Source organism: Astatotilapia calliptera, chromosome 18, assembly GCF_964374335.1.
Source record: "Astatotilapia calliptera chromosome 18, fAstCal68.1, whole genome shotgun sequence".
Classification (NCBI taxonomy): domain Eukaryota; kingdom Metazoa; phylum Chordata; class Actinopteri; order Cichliformes; family Cichlidae; genus Astatotilapia; species Astatotilapia calliptera.
The window spans coordinates 32647619-32666916 of NC_137439.1; positions in this window are offsets into that span (position 1 = coordinate 32647619).

Here is a 19298-nt window from a genome sequence, read left to right on the forward strand (position 1 = left end):
TCAGGATAAGAACTGTAAGTGCATGGCACTTTAAGGGTAGCTCCACAGGTGTGAGCAACAGGCCTTCTGTTGAGCCCAGTTTCAGCATTAAAGCACACCAAAATTTTGTCAACACATATCACAGAAGATCCTGTGCAGAAGCGCAGGATTTTTTCAGCTTTGGTTTCATCAGCGTTTTTAACATAACGCTGAAGATGGTTAAACTTTGGCTCTTGGAGAATGGCCTTATGAGCCATTGTTTCAATGGCAGGCTGCATGTTGTTCTTAGGTGGTAGGAAGTGGGAACCCATCCTTGTAAAAGGTCAAGCAGGTCCTCTTCATCATTTTCATCCATTGTGCCTTGGAGAGCCTTCTCAACAGCTGATCTCTCAACAGGAGGGAGATAGTTGAGAAACGATGTCTACATCAACTGAGTCCATTCCGTGGATGCAAGCTAAAATGAAAGCCCTTGACAGCCTCACTGGAAAGACACCGTGGTCTAGTAAGCCTTTCACCCATATCTGCCCAACTGCTTGCCATTCAGCCTCACTAAAGTCTGGCCTCAAGCCTTGGAACTCGTTCATTTTCACCTTCACACTGTTCCAAAAATTGCTCCCAAAATGCAGTGTAAACCTCCCTTGACACCCCAGCATCATCAACAGCATTTTCATTTACAAAGTTCATCTTTAAAGTCTCATTCAGAATGCGACTGTCCATAAATACAGCCAAAAGATCATCAACAACTTTTATCCTGCGAATTGATACATGTAGGGGGCTCTGTGGCTCTCCTGAATTTGATGGGGAAAGTTGGTTGCTTGAATCTAAAGGCAAACCTTGTGCGATGAAATTCAGTCCATGGTCCTGAGTAAAAGACAAAACATGCACATTCCATAAGAAATGCAAATGAATTGTACAGATTACACAATATCAATGTTCTGAAAAAGTTTGAAATTTATTTGTCTAATTTTAGTGGGCTGTATATTCCCAAACCATGGTTGCACTGACAATTTATCTATAACATTAATATTGTGGCCTGATGGATGTCCTTGTATGCCTACAGAAAATTATACAAGTGTTCTTTACATGTATGAGAAGACTCCTGTGCAAAATAGGTAGAGAACACAATAGTGACACCAAAACAATGTCTCACTGCTGTGTTATGTAAATAATTTTATTTCAAGACTAAATTTCCTGTTTAATCTTATCTTAATGTAAAACACTGGAATTTTCTCTGTCAACTGACAATATCCTTTTAATTCAAATGGACCCACAAACTGCCATATCCTCCGAAAATAGCATGAAATTTTGGCATCTCTACAGTATGTAAAGGTAGGTGTTTATGGTTGCCTGAATTGATCCATGTTACCTGTGCAATCTGGGGTGCTTCCTCCTGTATTGACTGCATATGGGGTGTGGGCAAGCCATTAGCTGAAGACAATGGTAGCAGGAAACCATCCATAGGTAATCCATTTGTGTCGGCATTCTGAGAAGGCAGTATGGCATTAATTGACAACAGACACCTTAACCCTTCAAGATTAGAAGACTCTTCTTCAATCTTCTACCTTGGCCTATTCCAAATCATGAATGTTCTTAAAAAGTCTGCAAAATATGTCAATAGGTCTTAAGAAATAGAACAAAAATACACCTCTTTATTTTCAGCCTACATGTCTCACTTACAAGAGTAAAAAAACATATTACAGTGGAATTCCACATGTTTTTATCATATCTTCATGTACTTCTTACTACTTAAAATGTTGTATTATTGCTGCAAAAAAATCAAGTTTTAAACAAACAAGAGATGAATTCTGATTAATAGAAATCGAGCAAGTGTTTCACAGTACTGTAGGTTATTTCTTTTAAGATCAGCTTTTTTTAAATCAGAACTATGCAAGTTACTGAATTTGATTATTAATAAATTTCCATATTTTGTCACACTTAAACCATATCAACCACAACTGTCCATGGTCTTACCTGTCTGAGATCCTCACTGTTGACATAATTCAGGGTTATCACGACTGTGTCATCACCATCTGCTCTGACAAGATCCTCTTCAGGATTCCATACAACCGTATCCGCTTCGTCTATGTGTGGAAAACGAAATTCAAAATCTTCTGGAAGTTTGTCCCAGGACTCTAGTTTGAAGGATTTGTTAGGAACTATACTGGTCAGATCAATAATTTCAGAGCAGTGGTCAGGGAAATCATGATCACTTGAGTCAGTCTGCTGCCGCTTCCCACGACAGTGTTTTTAATGTCTGTTGGGGTTGAATGCATATGATGGGATTTTCCTGGACTTTGTGTTGTCACTGCCTCACAGAGTGATTTCAGTTTTTTTGGATTGTGTTCCATCTGGAAATTGTGAATCTGTGAACCAGAAAACAAACACAAGACAGAAACGAAAATAATTCAATTATTTTTTCAGCAGCCAGTCATTTTGTACATGTTAATGAATACAAAGCTGTAAGTCTTTCACAGATGTATTAAATGTACCTTACCATACAAGTCAACAACAAATTCCTGGAATAATTTCATCCTACAGAAGTGCAAATATTCGTAGATGTACATAAAGCACTTGAATAAGACAACTCTTTATTGCAGTTACACAGTCATACCTAGTACAATAGTACAACAAAATTAGAAAATGTCGCATGTTACCACCGAGCACTACTAAACACAACAAAATACAGTAACTTTAAAGTGATCATTATTTGTAATTAGAGATGGACCGATCCGATATTACGTATCGGTATCGGTCCGATACTGACCTAAATTACTGGATCGGATATCGGAGAAAAATAAAAAATGTAATCCGATCCATTAAATATCACGAAAGCACCTCACAAAACTTGCAACACGCCGTAACTCACCTCAGAACGTTAGCACGTCGGAGCAGTATGCATCACGTGATAGAGCGGCTGTGGCATGCGGGACCTGTGGTCTGGATAGCATTTGGAGCTTCGCTAGCAACCTGGCATTTCATCTCCGACAAAATTATCCCCGAGAGAAGTAAAGCAAGTGTGTAAGTCCATCTCTGAATGTTTGTAAAGCATTCCTGCGTTAAGCTTAACAAACGATATATGGAGCGACTGCCTCTTCTTGCTGCTACTTCAATCATGAAACTGATTAATGATCAGCTTGATCGGCTTTTCTGTCGCGAGTCTGTCTCTCTTGTTTGTTTTTGGCCCACTTTGCACCAGAAAGAGGAAACCAGCGGATAAACAACAGCAGCACATTTAAGCTTGATAAGCTGTTGTTAGAATTTATTTAATATTACTTTCTACACCAGGATCTTTTTCTACGTAGCTGACGCTGGTAACTGTGCAGGGGCGGATCTAGCAAAGTTTAGCCAGGGGGGCCGATAGGGCATTAACAGGGAAAAGGGGGCACAAAGACATACCTTTCTTTCTTATTCTCATTTAAAATGTCTAGCTTTTAATAAATAATTATCTGACACCCAAAGTTTTAATTTGATGTAAAATGAATAGAAGTCAATTACTGTATATAGTGACTATTAAGTCTAATATAAATACCCTAGTAAGCTATAGTACTTTTTCCTTTGGAAAGGTACCATCTGTGCAGTCTGCAATTTTGTTGAAGAAAGATGTTGAATCTATTTAATATTTCTTGAAAAATAATTGATTTCTGTGCATTTTTTTTTCACACTGCATCAAATTAAGGTTGATTACGTCGATTAAGCATCATGAGGGGGAGTGTGAGGGGTGGTTCCCTATTTTTTATTTATTTATTTTTGTTGTTGCTGGGAGTTGGAACCCTATTAGTTAGGTTGCTTAATATTTACGCTAAGTACTCTTTAAAATACCAGAAGAGGGAGGATGGTGTAGGTTTAAGTTTATTAGATTGATCAGTATTGCTGAACTATTAAATTTTTTTTTTTGCATACAGGTATAACAGAATAGCTTTAGGGTAGTTATTGTTTTAAACTTGAGTATGAACTTATACAAAATGCAGCAAGATATTTAAAAAACAGTTTTGTTGATTAAAAAACACTACATCGGATTCATATCGGTATCGGCAGATATCCAAATTTATGATATCGGTATCGGTATCGGACATAAAAAAGTGGTATCGTGCCATCTCTATTTGTAATAATAACTTTCTTATTTTAACAAACCTGTTTGCCAGTGTCACTGTCAGATGAATCCCCATGTTCAAGTAGATCTGGGACAAAATCATCTGTCTCACTGTCAAATCCAAGTAATGTCACCGGTGAATCTTCTTCAGTTATGCTGACAGAAAAATCCTCTTCAGATGAGGACTGAACTGTTAACGGTGTTTCATCTTTCGTGCAAATGTAAAATCTCAGGAGCTTCAATTTGGTTTGTTCATAAAGTTTGCCAACAGTGTCATCTAAAGCAATCGGATTTCTTTTAAAATCACAGACATCAATGACAAAGTCTTCAACTCTCCCTTTTGGTGAGTACCCATCTGGAAAAAACAGGTCCTTTCCCATTTCCAAAATCTTAGCTACAGTTGTAGTTTTTTCCACAGTTGCACGTCTTGTTCCTCCACCATTTCTGGTTCTCACTTGACGGTACTCATTACTGCTTAAATGAAGCCATCCGATTTCTATTTTTCTGCAGGTCTTCTCTCCTGCAGTATTTAAATGTCTTGCCATCCCTTCACTTTGCTTGTGGAACACACCTGATGAACCACACAGCACTCCTTTGGTTTTTGATCTTACTTTCCGTGCCGCAATTTTATCTCTTAGGTTCTGCAGAAGAGTCTCTTTATCTGTGCTGTACTTAGTTTGTTGACAGAAGGACTGGACAGCTACTCTGTCACCATATGTCCTTATGTATTTTGCCATTTGTCCATCAGTCATGACGGACAGCACTGCCTTATCCACCTGCAGACATAAAACATTAGAGAAATGCTATTAATATACTTTTATTCTAGGAAGCCACACTAGCACACATGGAATACTAACTGTATTAGAATAGAGTTCTTAATCACTGTTCATGATCATTATCAAAAGTTACTCTGTCAACTTCTATCTTATTACTTTACTGTTGTTGTGTTAGTATTGGTATCGGACATAAAAAAGTGGTATCGTGCCATCTCTAATATAAATATCTACTACTATTACTATACTGATACCGATATCATAAATTTGGATATCTGTCGATACCGATATGAATCCGATATAGTGTTTTTTAATCGACAAAACTGTTTTTTTAAATATCTTGCTGCATTTGCTGCACTATATACAGTCAATTACTGTATATAGTGACTTAATAGTCACTATATACAGTAATTGACTTCTATTCATTTTACATCAAATTAAAACTTTGGGTGTCAGATAATTATTTATTAAAAGCTAGACATTTTAAATGAGAATAAGAAAGAAAAGTATGTCTTTGTGCCCCCTTTTCCCTGTTAATGCCCTATCGGCCCCCCTGGCAAAACTGTGCTAGATCCGCCCCTGCACAGTTACCAGCGTCAGCTACGTAGAAAAAGATCCTGGTGTAGAAATTAATATTAAATAAATTCTAACAACAGCTTATCAAGCTTAAATGTGCTGCATTGTTTATCCACTGGTTTCCTCTTTCTGGTGCAAAGTGGGCCAAAAACAAACAAGAGAGACAGACTCGCGACAGAAAAGCCGATCAGCTGATCATTAATCAGTTTCATGATTGAAGTAGCAGCAAGAAGAGGCAGTCGCTCCATATATCGTTTGTTAAGCTTAACGCAGGAATGCTTTACAAACATTCAGAGATGGACTTACACACTTGCTTTACTTCTCTCGGGGATAATTTTGTCGGAGATGAAATGCCGGGTTGCTAGCGAAGCTCCAAATGCTATCCAGACCACAGGTCCCGCATGCCACAGCCGCTCTATCACGTGATGCATACTGCTCCGACGTGCTAACGTTCTGAGGTGAGTTACGGCGTGTTGCAAGTTTTGTGAGGTGCTTTCGTGATATTTAATGGATCGGATTACATTTTTTATTTTTCTCCGATATCCGATCCAGTAATTTAGGTCAGTATCGGACCGATACCGATACGTAATATCGGATCGGTCCATCTCTAATTTATATACTACGTTACTAAAAAATATTTTGCTAGTAAGGTATAAGTAAGGTAAGTTCCACCACCAAGTATTTTGTGCCATGGTGTCCATGTTACCATGGTAATGGCACAGCCAGATAACAACATCCAAATTCATGGGCTGCAACCTCTTTTTTTTTTTTTAACTTTATTTATCACATTGTCCAAATTCATGGGCTGCATCCTCCTGAGGACCCTTTAGTAGACCGATTATGTCACAGCGATGCGCCGAAGGCTATCCAAATTCGTAGACTCCTTTTTTTTTTTATTTGCACAGAAATGTACAACAATTATGGCAATCTCTACAAAGATTCTATTTTAAATTCGTAAACTCCTCCGAATGCAGCGGACAAATGCGTCCTCCTTTTCACCGATTTTTTTTTTTTAATTATTGAACTTTATTAAGAAACAGTATACAGAACATGTATACAACCAGAACAAAATTAACATATGCCAGGGGGTGTAATACAAAGAATTACAAACATTCACTTTTCACCGAATTTGAAGGATGGGTTGGGTGTGTGCTTTGTGGCCCACCATATCCCAGAATTCAAAGTGCGGCCCAGCCAAACTCCAGTTTCCGGTAATGGCAGCCGCTAATAAGTTTTTTAAATTGACCGTTATTAATCTTTCTGGGTCACAAAATAAACTTTTAACATATTTCAGGGGAGAACGTGGGTGTATAAACTTGAAATATCTGCTCGGTTTATCAAGATATCGCATATTTGCAAAAGTGCTTCGACGTTTTCCTTGAGGTCTGTTACCCACCAGCTCAATAGGTAGCCGAGAGCTCAAGGGTCACTAAAGCCGCGGAGAACGGCACAACTCCCGGCACATTATTTTCAGATCACCACGGACTTTTGCTACTCAGGCTAAACGTAATATATAAAACACTTAGACATCCTAAAAATGTTAATGTTTGGCTTTTTTCAGTGTTTCATTTGTTCGTGAGTAAAACGGTTTGGCTGAGATTAAAGTTATTACATTAAATTCCATCCATCCATCCATCTTCATCCGCTTTATCCGAGGCCGGGTTGCGGGGGCAGCAGCCTAAGCAAAGAGGCCCAGACCTCCCTCTCCCCAGCCACCTCCTCCAGCTTATCCAGGGGAACTCCAAGGCGTTCCCAGGCCAGCCGAGAGATATAATCTCTCCAGCGTGTCCTGGGCCTGCCCCGGGGCCTCCTCCCGGTGGGACATGCCTGGAACACCTCACCCAGGAGGCGCCCAGGGGGCATCCTTGTCAGATGCCCGAACCACCTCAACTGGCTCCTTTCGATGTGGACCAGCAGCAGCTCTACTCTAGTGATGGTAAATTTGATTCTTTTTACTGAATCGAGTGTTAATGAGTCACTCACCAAAGTGAATCGGGTGTTTTGAGTCATTTGATTCACTGAGTCAATTGATCAGAGAGTGCAAAAATTTTACATTTTCACTCAAACTTAATTTGTTTCCCTTTTCATGTAAATCCCACTGCTAAGATGAATGATTAAAAAAAACCCAAAACAACTATTTTATAGAGAAAAAAAAGAGCAAAAACATTTCTAAAATTAAGCAATTTCCTATCCAAATTGCTTAATAAACATTTATTTTGTTTATTTTTATTTTATTAGTATTTTCCTTAAGTGTGTCAAATATATATTTTCTCATCTAAATGTCCACTGCGCTATGAGCCAGGGGGCGGTAATGCGCCTTAACATTGGTTGCCAACCAAGAAGAAGAAGAAGCTGTGAGCCAGGAGGGAGGGGGTGAGTGAGTGATTCGCGCGCTCGCTCGCTCGCTCTATGATTCAGCACAGGAGGGAGGGGGTTAGTGAGTGAGTGACTCGTTCGCTCGCTCTATGATTCAGCACAGGAGGGAGGGGGTGAGCGAGTCCTGAGTGATTCGTTCGCTCTTTGATTCAGCACAGGAGGGAGGGGGTTAGTGAGTCCTGAGTGATTCGTTCGCTCTTTGATTCAGCACAGGAGGGAGGGGGTGAACGATTCCTGAGTGATTCGCTTATGCTTACGATTCAGCACAGGAAGGGACGGGGTGAGTAGCTCAAATGTGTTGTTAGCATGTTAGCAGCGCAATGCTACTGTGAACCGTGGAGCTATTTTGTTGATGTGAGCTTCTACTCAGGGTTTTTTGTTCCAGTTCAGAGCAGAATGCTTTTGTTACGAAACTGGCTGTTGTTTTTCCCCCCACAATTTTAATTATAAGCTAGATATATTTCTACTAATGGAATTAGTTTGCTAACAGCAACAGGGATGAGTCAGTGAGTCAGTTGGGCTTGTGAATCATGATTCACGAGTCAGTAAAGTGATTCTCGAGTATTGAACAATTCGTTCACAAATCGAACATCACTACTCTACTCTGAGCCCCTCCCGGATGGCCGAACTTCTCACCCTATCTCTAAGGGAGAGGCCAGCCACCCTTCGGAGGAAGCTCATTTCTGCCGCTTGTATCCACGAGCTCGTTCTTTCGGTCACTACCCACAGCTCGTGGCCATAGGTGATGGTAGGGTCGTAGATCGACCGGTAAATTGAGAGCTTCGCTTTTACACTCAGCTCCCTCTTCACCACGATGGACCGGTGCAGCGTCTGCATTACTGCAGCTGCAGCCCCAATCCGTCTGTCGATCTCCGGCTCCCTTCTCCCATCACTCGCGAACAAGACCCCGAGATACTTGAACTCCTTCACTTGGGGCAGGAACTCATCCCCGACCCGGAGTGGGCACTCCACCCTTTTCCGGCTGAGAACCATGGCCTCAGATTTGGAGGTGCTGATCCTCATTCCCGCAGCTTCGCACTCGGCTGCGAACCGTTCCAGTGCGAGCTGGAGGCCCTCACCCGATGAGGCCAACAGAACCACATCATCCGCAAAAATCAGAGATGAGATTCTGAGGCCACCAAAGCGAAAGCCCTCCGCCACTTGGCTGCGCCTAGAAATCCTGTCCATAAAAATTATGAACAGAACCGGAGACAAAGGGCAGCCCTGGCGGAGCCCATCACCCACCGGGAACGAGTCCGACTTATTGCCGGCAATGCGAACCAAGCTCTTGCAACGGTTGTATAGGGATCGAATGGCCCATAGCAATGGGCCAGACACCCCATACTCCCGCAACACCTCCCACAGGACACCCCGAGGGACACGGTCGAATGCCTTCTCCAAGTCCACAAAACACATGTAGACTGGTTGGGCAAACTCCCATGCACCCTCAAGTATCCTCGAGAGGATAAAGAGCTGGTCCAGTGTTCCGCGACCAGGACGAAAACCGCATTGTTCCTCCTGTATCCGAGGTTCGACTAGCGGACGAACTCTCCTTTCCAGCACCCTGGCATAGACTTTCCCAGGGAGGCTGAGGAGTGTGATCCCCTGTAGTTGGAACACACCCTCCGGTCCCCCTTCTTAAAGATGGGGACCTCCACCCTGGTCTGCCAGTCCACAGGTACTGCCCCTGATCTCCACGCAACATTGCAGAGGCGTGTCAACCAGGACAGCCCTACAACGTCCAGAGCCTTCAGGAACTCGGGGCGGACCTCATCAACACCAGGGGCTCTGCCACCAAGGAGTTGTTTAACTGCCTCAGTGACCTCGCCCCCGGAAATTGGCGGGTCATTCCCCTCATCCCCAGACTCTGCTTCCTCCTCGGAAGACGCGTCAGTGGGATTAAGGAGGTCCTCGAAGTATTCCTTCCACCGCCTGACAATTTTCTCAGTCGACGTCAGCAGCGCTCCGCCAGCACTATACACAGTGCAGGTAGAGTACCGCTTTCTCCTCCTGAGATGCCTGACGGTTTGCCAGAATCTCTTCGAGGCAGTCCGAAAGTCTTTTTCCATGGCCTCTCCGAACTCCTCCCACACCCGAGTTTTTGCTTCAGCCACTGCCCGAGCCGCATTCCGCTTGGCCTGTCGATACCTGTCGGCTGCCTCACAGGCTAACCAAGCCCGATAGGACTCCTTCTTCAGCCTGGTGGCTCCCTTCACCTCTGGTGCCCACCATTTGGTTCGGGGATTACCACCACGGCAGGCACCAGCCATCTTGCGGCCGCAGGTCAATACAGCAGCTTCGGCAATGGAGTCGCTGAACATGGTCCATTCGGACTCAATGTCCCCAGTCTCCCTCGGAATGCTGTTGAAGCTCTGCCGGAGGTTTGCGTTGAAGATCTCGCGGACTGGGGCCTCTGCTAGACGTTCCCAGCACACCCTCACTACGCGTTTAGGTGCACCAGGTCTGTCCAGCGTCCTCCCCCGCCACCTGATCCAACTCACCACCAGTTGGTGATCAGTTGACAGCTCAGCCCCTCTCTTTACCCGAGTGTCCAGAACATATGGTCGCAGGTCTGGTGATACGATTACAAAATCGATCATCGACCTACAGCCTAGAGCGTCCTGGTGCCACGTGCACTTATGGACACTCTTCGTTATGGCCAAACTGTGATTAGCACAGAAGTCCAATAACAAAGCACCGCTCGGGTTCAGATCAGGGAGGCCGTTCCTCCCAATCACGCCCCTCCAGGTCTCCCTGTCGTTACCCACGTGAGCATTGAAGTCTCCCAGCAGAACAACAGTCTCCAGGTGCACCCTCCAGCACCCCCCCCCCCCCCCCCCCAGGGACTCTAAGAAGGCTGGGTACTCCGAACTGCCACTCGGCGCATAAGCACAGATGACAGTCAGGACCCGTTCCCCGACCCTAAGGTGCAGGGAACAAACCCTCTCATCCACCGGGAAAAACCCCAACGTACCGGCAGCAAGCCAAGGGGATATTAGAATACCCACCCCAGCCCGCCGCCTCTCACCAGGGTCAACTCCAGACTGAGACAGAGTCCAGCCCCTCTCCAGGAGACTGGTTCCAGAGCCCAAGCCATGCGTAGAGGTGAGCCCGACTATATCTAGCCGGTACCTCTCAACCTCACGCACTAACTCAGGCTCCTTCCCCACCAGAGAGGTGACATTCCATGTCCCTATTGCCAGTCTTGGCAGCCGGGGGTCAGTCCACCAGGGCCTCCGCTCCTGGCCGCCACCCGACACACAATGCACCCGACCCCTATGGCACCTCCTGCGGGTGGTGGGCCTGCGGGAGGATGGGCCCATGTCTCCTCTTCGGGCCGTGCCCGGCCGGGCCCCATGGACTAAGGCCCGGCCACCAGACGCTCGCCCTCGGGCACCCTCCCCGGGCCTGGCTCCAGGGCGGGGCCCTGGTAACCCTATCCCGGGTAGGGTAAACTGTTCCCTCGGTGTTCTTTTCATAAGGGTCTTCTGAATCGCTCTTTGTCTGGTCCCTCACCCAGGACCAATTTGCCATGGGAGACCCTACCAGGGGGCGAAAGCCCCCAGACAACATAGCCCCTGGGATCCCTGGGACACACAAACCCCTCCACCACGATAAGGTAGCGATTCAAGGAGGGTACATTAAATTCGATAAAATAAAACTTTATTAATCCCCCGGGTGGGTTCCTCCTTGGTTTTACACCACTTAATCAACGTCAAACAGAAAACTGATTAAACAGAAGTGTGAGATGGTCGAGAATTTACTCCAGTGTCGTCTTATATTTTAGATAGCAAGGAGCGGGCAGCCGAGTTTATTAAACTCCACCGAGATAGCGGTGACGCAAATCAGAAGGCTAGACCATCCAATTTCTCCAGCCGTTTACTTCCGGCCTACCCGACCTTCTGAGGACCCGGCCCACGTAGACCACGAAGCCCGAGTTCTCGGGAGGATGCAGCCCATGAATTTGGACACGATTTGAAATTTCAAAACATATGTGCACTTAACGAGTTATGTTTAATGAACCTGAACATATTTACAAGAATTAACATTAAAGGCCTGCATATACGACCTCGGTTTTTCAACAAGTTACTCGCCTTTTGAACCGCGGTGTTTAATGCTTTGTTGTTTATACGTACTTTGTCTTGTTGCATGTGCATGATGTCGTCGTGTGGGACCTCTCTTGACCGCAAGAAATGTTCTAAATCCTCCTCCATGTCCGCCACGTACAGAGCCCCATACCATAGCACCGCACCCTTCAACTGAAACGCTATCAAAAAAGGAGCGGGATCTTTTGCGAGATCTCGCAAAAGTTTTGCGGGATCTCGCAAAAGTCTGTCTTAATTTTTTTTTCTCCCATGTCCCCTGCGGGGCTCCGTAAGTTTGAGTACAAACAAGGGAAAATTAAAGCATTTATTCTTAAAATCAATATTTAACTCTTGCATTCTGTTTAGATCAAGTGTCCAGACATATGACAGAAGTAAAGACCCTAAATTAAATTTCTTTAAAGAGGACATGAAACACTAGACATATAAAGGCTAATTCACATCATGGAGCCGTACACTCAAAAACTGACAAAGATGTCTGTGAAGCTGAATTTAAGAAATAACTTGAGATGTGTGTTGCACCATCTTCTGTCAGTAAGGAACATGACGTCATGTGGTTGGTTGCGGCTGATAGACTTACATTAGTTTATGTTAGCTAACTAGTGACAGAATTGATAACTTAGATGAAAATAATGACACTAAATCTAAATATCAGTTTACGGGGGTCACTTTTGTGCTGCCCCTGACTGCCACACTGAGGATATACTGTCCACTTTCACTGTCTGTCTCTAAGTGGCAGAATGTTGTTTGGCTAGCTGCACTCAAATGGAAAAATCTGCCGTAGCCACATTGTTTGGTTTGTAAAGCACTTGAGGACTGTGTGGAGGAAAGCCTGTTTGAGTCAGAAACTCTGATTCAGAATTTCTGACTCTAGATCAGAACTCTGATCAGCTGATGGGATTAGCGCTATTTTATGCAATAAAATAATCTTTCTTTTCAGTGTCTGATGGGCTATTTATACATTATAAATACATCTGTTGTTCAACATTTCTTAGAGACACATAATTGGTGGCCCAGGTCAAAACTAATGTCATTTTTAAACTAGTTTATTTTTTAAGCTAGACAGCATATGATAATTGCTTCTAGCATTCATTAATTATACAAACAGAAATACAGAGTGCCCGAGGCTACTGCATCTTTTTCAGTCAGGCCAATGGGTGTGCATTTGTAGGCTTACAAAGGTAAGCGTGCTTACCAAGTATGGCTCTGATCTGTAGAAGGTATAAGAAGTGACTTGGGTGAATGTTCGCCTCCACATACTGAGAATGTTTACTTGATGAACAATTATCATTCATTACTGCTAGCTCTCAGCCCTTCTCTCTCTCTCTCTAGTCTGTTCTTCACTTTCTCTCTCTTTCTCTCTCCTAGATGTCCTTCAGTGATCAGCATGGAGCTGTCATTCTGTCAGCACTCCATCAGCCTATTGATTCACTGATCTTTGCCCATGGACAAATGCTTGCATGCCAATTCCTGTCCAATTTTTACCTTTTTTCCTTATACTCGCATTCTCCCCAGTTCATACTCACTCTAGCTTGCTCTTTAACTTCAGTAGGTTTGGCAGGAAAGGTAAATAATCCATTCTAAACTTTGTTTTGCTGTGACAAGAAATATTGCTCTTTTAGACGAGATAAAAAAGCGGTGTGCCAGTGGTGTTTAGTAAGACTGATAAAGCAGGGAGTGTGGTGTTGCAGAAACTCAGAAGTGATCATCCTGCAGCTCAGGGACTGATATTCAGTCTGAAAGGCCATTTTATTTCTACTCATTATGGTTCTAACTTTGCCTCTATGTTTTCAATTGACTTTGGGAGAGGATCTGACTTTCCAAATAAATATTAACCTTACTTTCTCTTAGACTATAGGTTAGCATACAGTTAACACAATTTGAGGTTTCATAGAGATATTTCTAGAAAAAAATATAAACACAAGAACAACAAAAATGTCCTTAGGTTAGATTGTTTTAATAGGATTTTCCATTCACATCTCCCACTGTGGTTGTCTGAATCCAGAAAATGCAAATCAATTAGCCACTGGGCTTGGGTGCAATCTCAGAGTGGCCAACCTCAGCACCAATAATCACAAGTTTACTTGGTTTTAATCTCTATAGCTTTTTCTTCCCCTCAAAACATTGACAGGCTCTGCCAAATATATTTGCAGTCCAAGAAGTTTTTACTCCAGTTTTGATGAAATTCTTTTACTCTGTTAGCTAGCACTAATTAGCAGTCATCTGTGTCCTTGTGTTGCCCCCATATATTTTATGAATGCTGTTTGCCAAACTAGCTCACTGGATTTGCCTGATAACTTAGCACTCCATCCAAACGTGTTTACTTCTGTCTTCAAAAAAAATTTGATAGACGTTAAAATGCTTGAAAAAAGTCCAAAAACAAAAGGGTGATGCCATTATAAAGCAGGTGCAGCCATCCTTCATGGTGCCTTCATCTCTCTTTTACATACAGTCACACCATAGTTTTCATTAGTGCGAATATACTTATACAGCTGCTGCTTTAAAAGGTTATGTCTGTTAGTTGTTCACATGGAGTGAGCTATATTAGTCAGAAAAGCTATTTATTTGCAGTAACCCTGACAACAAGCAAGGAAAAAGCAATATTTACTAACAACAGATCTGAAAGGGTTATCAGTGAGTCATTTGAAAGCTCTGAGTAATAAAATAAAGAAGATGTTACCACATGTTTTTTAAAAGCACACACTGAGGGAAAAAACACCCCTTCCTAACTTAGGAAACATTGCAAAGTGTGAACGCAAACTTATTTCACTTGACATTTTCATTAATTTTGGTCTGCCCCTTTAACTGGTAGTATGACCAAAGTGGCTTTTTCTATGTTCTGTTATCAGCTATTAGAGGTTTAGTTTAACTGAAAAAGCATGAAAGTGTTTGAGGTCATTATTCCAGTTAATGTTAGGGTTAGGGTAGTTAATATAAAATGAGTAACAGTAGGCCAGACATTAGGTAAGGCTGCACTTTTTGCAGTGATCTTATATAGAAAACTGTTTCTGTATCAGTAAAATGTTTTCTTTTTGCCTGTAAATAATCATTGGAAACTGCACATAATTATTTGCAGCTAGCATGTTGTTGATAATGCTATCAAGTCTAAAAACAGTAGGGTAAAATACCTGGAGATCCTGAAGGCTGCTCCAAAAATGATCAGATACTATTTTAAATATTTGTTCAGTTCAAATCAATGTAAATTTTCAGGGGGGTTTTCTTAAAGAAAACTACTACATCATGTATAATTTTTTATGCCATGCATCATTTCCATTGCAAATATTAATCACAGTTAAATTAAGAGGGGATGGCAGTAAAAACTCTGGAGCTGTGATGTCATCACGCACTGCATTCTCGACACTGGACTCCCGTGTTAACTTAGTCCGGACTAGCGAAAATGCGAGTACGGACGGACGTACTTGAGTATTGAGAAACGGCCTAACAGTCTGCAGTCAGCTAACACCAGCCAACAATGTTAGCTCGGTGGCGAGTAGCCTTAATTAATAGTAATAAAGATAACACAGCAATAGTACATCGAAGATACTGAAGTTTTGCCCATCCCATTTCCAAGAAAGAGATGCAGTCCTGCCCGTGCACTGCTAACAGAACGCTTACATTAGAGTCTCTTATTGCGTGTTTTGTTTGTGTTTTTCCAGCAATCAGAATCAGAGAAACTATATTAATCCCAGATGGAAATTGAGTAAAAATAATAATAATAATTTTCTTTTTTAAAAAGGGAACGTGTCATACTCTAACCAGGGCTGGCCACTCTCGGCCATACGAAAATACGATACATGCTCATTTAACTGAGCTAAACCGGCGCCTCGGGATGGTTATTGATCCCACCATTATCAGATACAAGAACAGGGCTCAAAAGCTTTGGGAGGGACATGTCATTTCTGACACTGATACTATCAGGGCTCTGTGTGCGGGCAGGTGGAAATGTGGATCCAAATGCAGGACTCCGAGACGAAATGTAACTGAAAACCACAGCTTTTATTGCTGGCATGAAACTGAAACCAAACCATGAAACCATGAAACCAAGCAGGAACAGGCAGGATCTGAGGGTACAACGCGACACCGAGCAAGGGAAAACACAGGGCTTATATACACAGGGTATACGGGGGAATCGGCAACAGGAGGGAGACACAGCTGGGAGAGATCAGGGCTAACAAGACATGGGGAACAAAGCTGCACACACTAACATAAGACAAAGACTTTCACAATAAAACAGGAAACATGAATCACAACTCAGAGACACGGACTCAACACAGAGACAGAAAATGACACATGGAACTGAACTATACATGAAACCACAATTCCTAAAACATGGATAACAGATACATGAAACTCAAATAATAATCATCACAACCACAACAAGAGAACAAGAAAACAATCCATGATGCAAAATTAAACCAAAACATAATAAACTCAAAATACTGGGTCCAACGGACCCAGAACCGTGACAGATACATTAATGGAGAATCCTTTAGGTTGTATGGGCATGCACAGCGTAGTCCAGTGCGTCAGGATGATCTGGCACATCCTGCTGATGGTTGATCAAACTGGAATTTCTACACATTTTTTCCAGTATTCTGAATCTTGTTTTTTTTATTTGTTGTTGTTTTTATCTTTTTGTTGTTATCAAATTCAAAATGACTTTTCCCAACAAACAAACAAACATAATAAATACAACAAATTTTGTAGTTGTCAAATTTTCACTTTAAATTTAAATTATATGTATAAATAATTGTATTCTATTTGCTGTGCATTTTATTTGGGTTAGACATACATACATGCAACTCCTGAAATGTGCTTTTCTCTGACCAGAGATACTGCAAATACTTGTCAGGTGTCACATGAAGCTTAAGTGCACTGATAAGACTCATTCATTGTATTAGTGTGGATTAAAGGTGGGCTCACACTGATGGGTTTGCATGCCATTCAGGGGTCAGCAGAACTATTATTTTGCTTAAATGCATGTTCTGGTGGCCTACAGTCGAAAATTATGTTAGATCTTATGTGTTTGCCTGCTCAAGTAATAAGTCTAGTTTCAAATCACCCACTGTTTTGTTTTGGGGGTTTTTATCTGATGCCTGGACCTAGTACGGTCTGGTCGCATATACTGTAGCTCTAGATCTTGAGACTTTCACTCTTTTTTACTTTTACCCTCCCTGAACAAGGGTTTCTTCATAACCCTTGTTAAGCTACCTACAGCGTTTGAAATACCAAAGCTCTTAGTGCAACATGTGTTCTGCCTGCACAGCATTCCCCTGTACACTGTGTCAGGCAGTAGCCTTCAGTTCACATCTTGGGATTAGGAAGCTTTCTGTAAGGCTTTAGGGCCTACTGTTAGTAGAGACCATCCCCCAAAATACACTTATGCTGCATTGCCTCTGCCAATCCATCCAGTTGGAGTACTGACCTCTCTTAGATTAAATATGCCCACAAAACACTTCATCTACTCCTGGAGGAATAGTACCACCTTTCAAGGTCTCCATAGACTACGTGCTTACCTTCTTTGTTTCCCTCCCAGGAAGAGGAAGGGCAAATTGCTATTTCTTGTGTATAACATAAACTACATTGATTTGCAACCAAACTTCAGCAGCTGTCCTGGATAACTGAAGGAAACTTCATTGGTCTGCTAGCATACTAGCATCCTACATGGTTTGGCTCTGGGTTGGGTTCTTCGGTCTTCATTTCAAAACATGACACTATTGGCATATTAAGAAAAAGCATTTTTAGTCAATCTGATGAAAATTTTTAGAAAATCAGCAAAAGACAATTAATGTGCAATGAAAAATTCAAATGCTTATAGTTGTAGTTATTGAGATAAACAGCTGGCACTCCAGTTAAGTATCATCAAATTGCAGACAAGGAGGCAGTTTTCACACTTAAATTGGGTGGAAAATAAACATTTAAATGCTGACATGAGCCTTCTAGGATGACCTATTTTGGTCATGTGTCTTCTTTTGCTCTGTTTAAGCATTAAAAGCAAATGATAAAAACACAATTAATAGGTCCAGAGTAGCTCTTTGACATTTTTCTGTTGCCCTGTCGATCTTATTAAGGTTGCTATCAATCATTACAGTATGGACACACGCACTAATTCTGTTTGATTAAATAGTAATTACATGCTTGAATATTAACAAAGTTTTTTTGTCAACCAAGTATGTTGGAAAATGCTTTGCTAAAAGATAGTATTTGTGTATACTCACTGTACACTGATGGATCTCACTGCTTTACTTTGGTAGCAAAGATATCTGTCATGGTCTCCACTGTCCTTCAGGTGCCACACCTCTTTTTCTGTCTCATCCTCTTGTTCTCTCTATCCCTCTCTGCAGTTGGTGGGGAATGGGTGTGACTGAAAATTAGCCAATCTCTTGAAGTGGTGGGCGTAGTCTGAAGAAGCACTGTAAAGTCTCACCTGTCTCCCATCTTTAGTCAACTTAATAAACTTATAAACTTAATATGAGGGTGTGTTCCAAAAGTCAATCCTGTCTTGTAACCTTATAGTGGACAGGACAATTTATCAGGAAAAAGGAAGAGCTAGTTTATTATAGAACCAGTCTGTCACGAACCGGGCCATATGGTCATGACAAAAAAAAAACCCCAGACATGGTTAGGAATGTATTCCAAGCTGCTTTATTCTTTTAAAAAAAACTAAGACAGAAAAGAAACCCTATTGTCAAAAACAAACAGTGGTGTGTGTAATCATTACCATCAGTAGTGTGTGAAGGAATGGATGAGTGGAGATGATGCATGTAATCGTGTCAAAAGCAAAAACCAAACCTAACACAGCCAAAGTCCAACCTGGCGTCTTAGAGCCAAACAAAACTATGCCCTAAAGGCTTTTTATAAAGAGTGCTGGCACACTGGCCCAGGTGTTGCCAGTGTCACTGATTGTAAACGGGAACTCCACCTCTCCAATGCCTGCAAACAAGACACACATGAGCCAAAAGGAAGGCAGGGTGCAGTGGGTCATCACAGTCTCCTATGCAATGATACACGCTGAACGTGCAGTGGAATGTGCAGAAGATAGACTACAAAATGTGCACCCTAATTTACACCAACATATTTTAACCGTGTTGTTTTATGCAGGTCATTTAAACAAGAATAGCATGTGAATTTTTTACAGCAAAAGGAGCATTTAGGGTCAGCTTTAATAATGTCTACAGCAGTCCAAAGCCTTTTTTAATGTTAAAAAGTTATTGGATGTACTAAAGAGCAGTGTTGTGAAGGTTACTTTTAAAATGTATTCCACTACAGATGACAGAATACATGCCCCAAAATGTATTTTGTAACGTATTCCATTACGTTACTCAATGAGAGTAAGGTATTCTGAATACTTTGGATTACCTATTATATTATCATGCTTTTTACAACTACATGAATTTACTA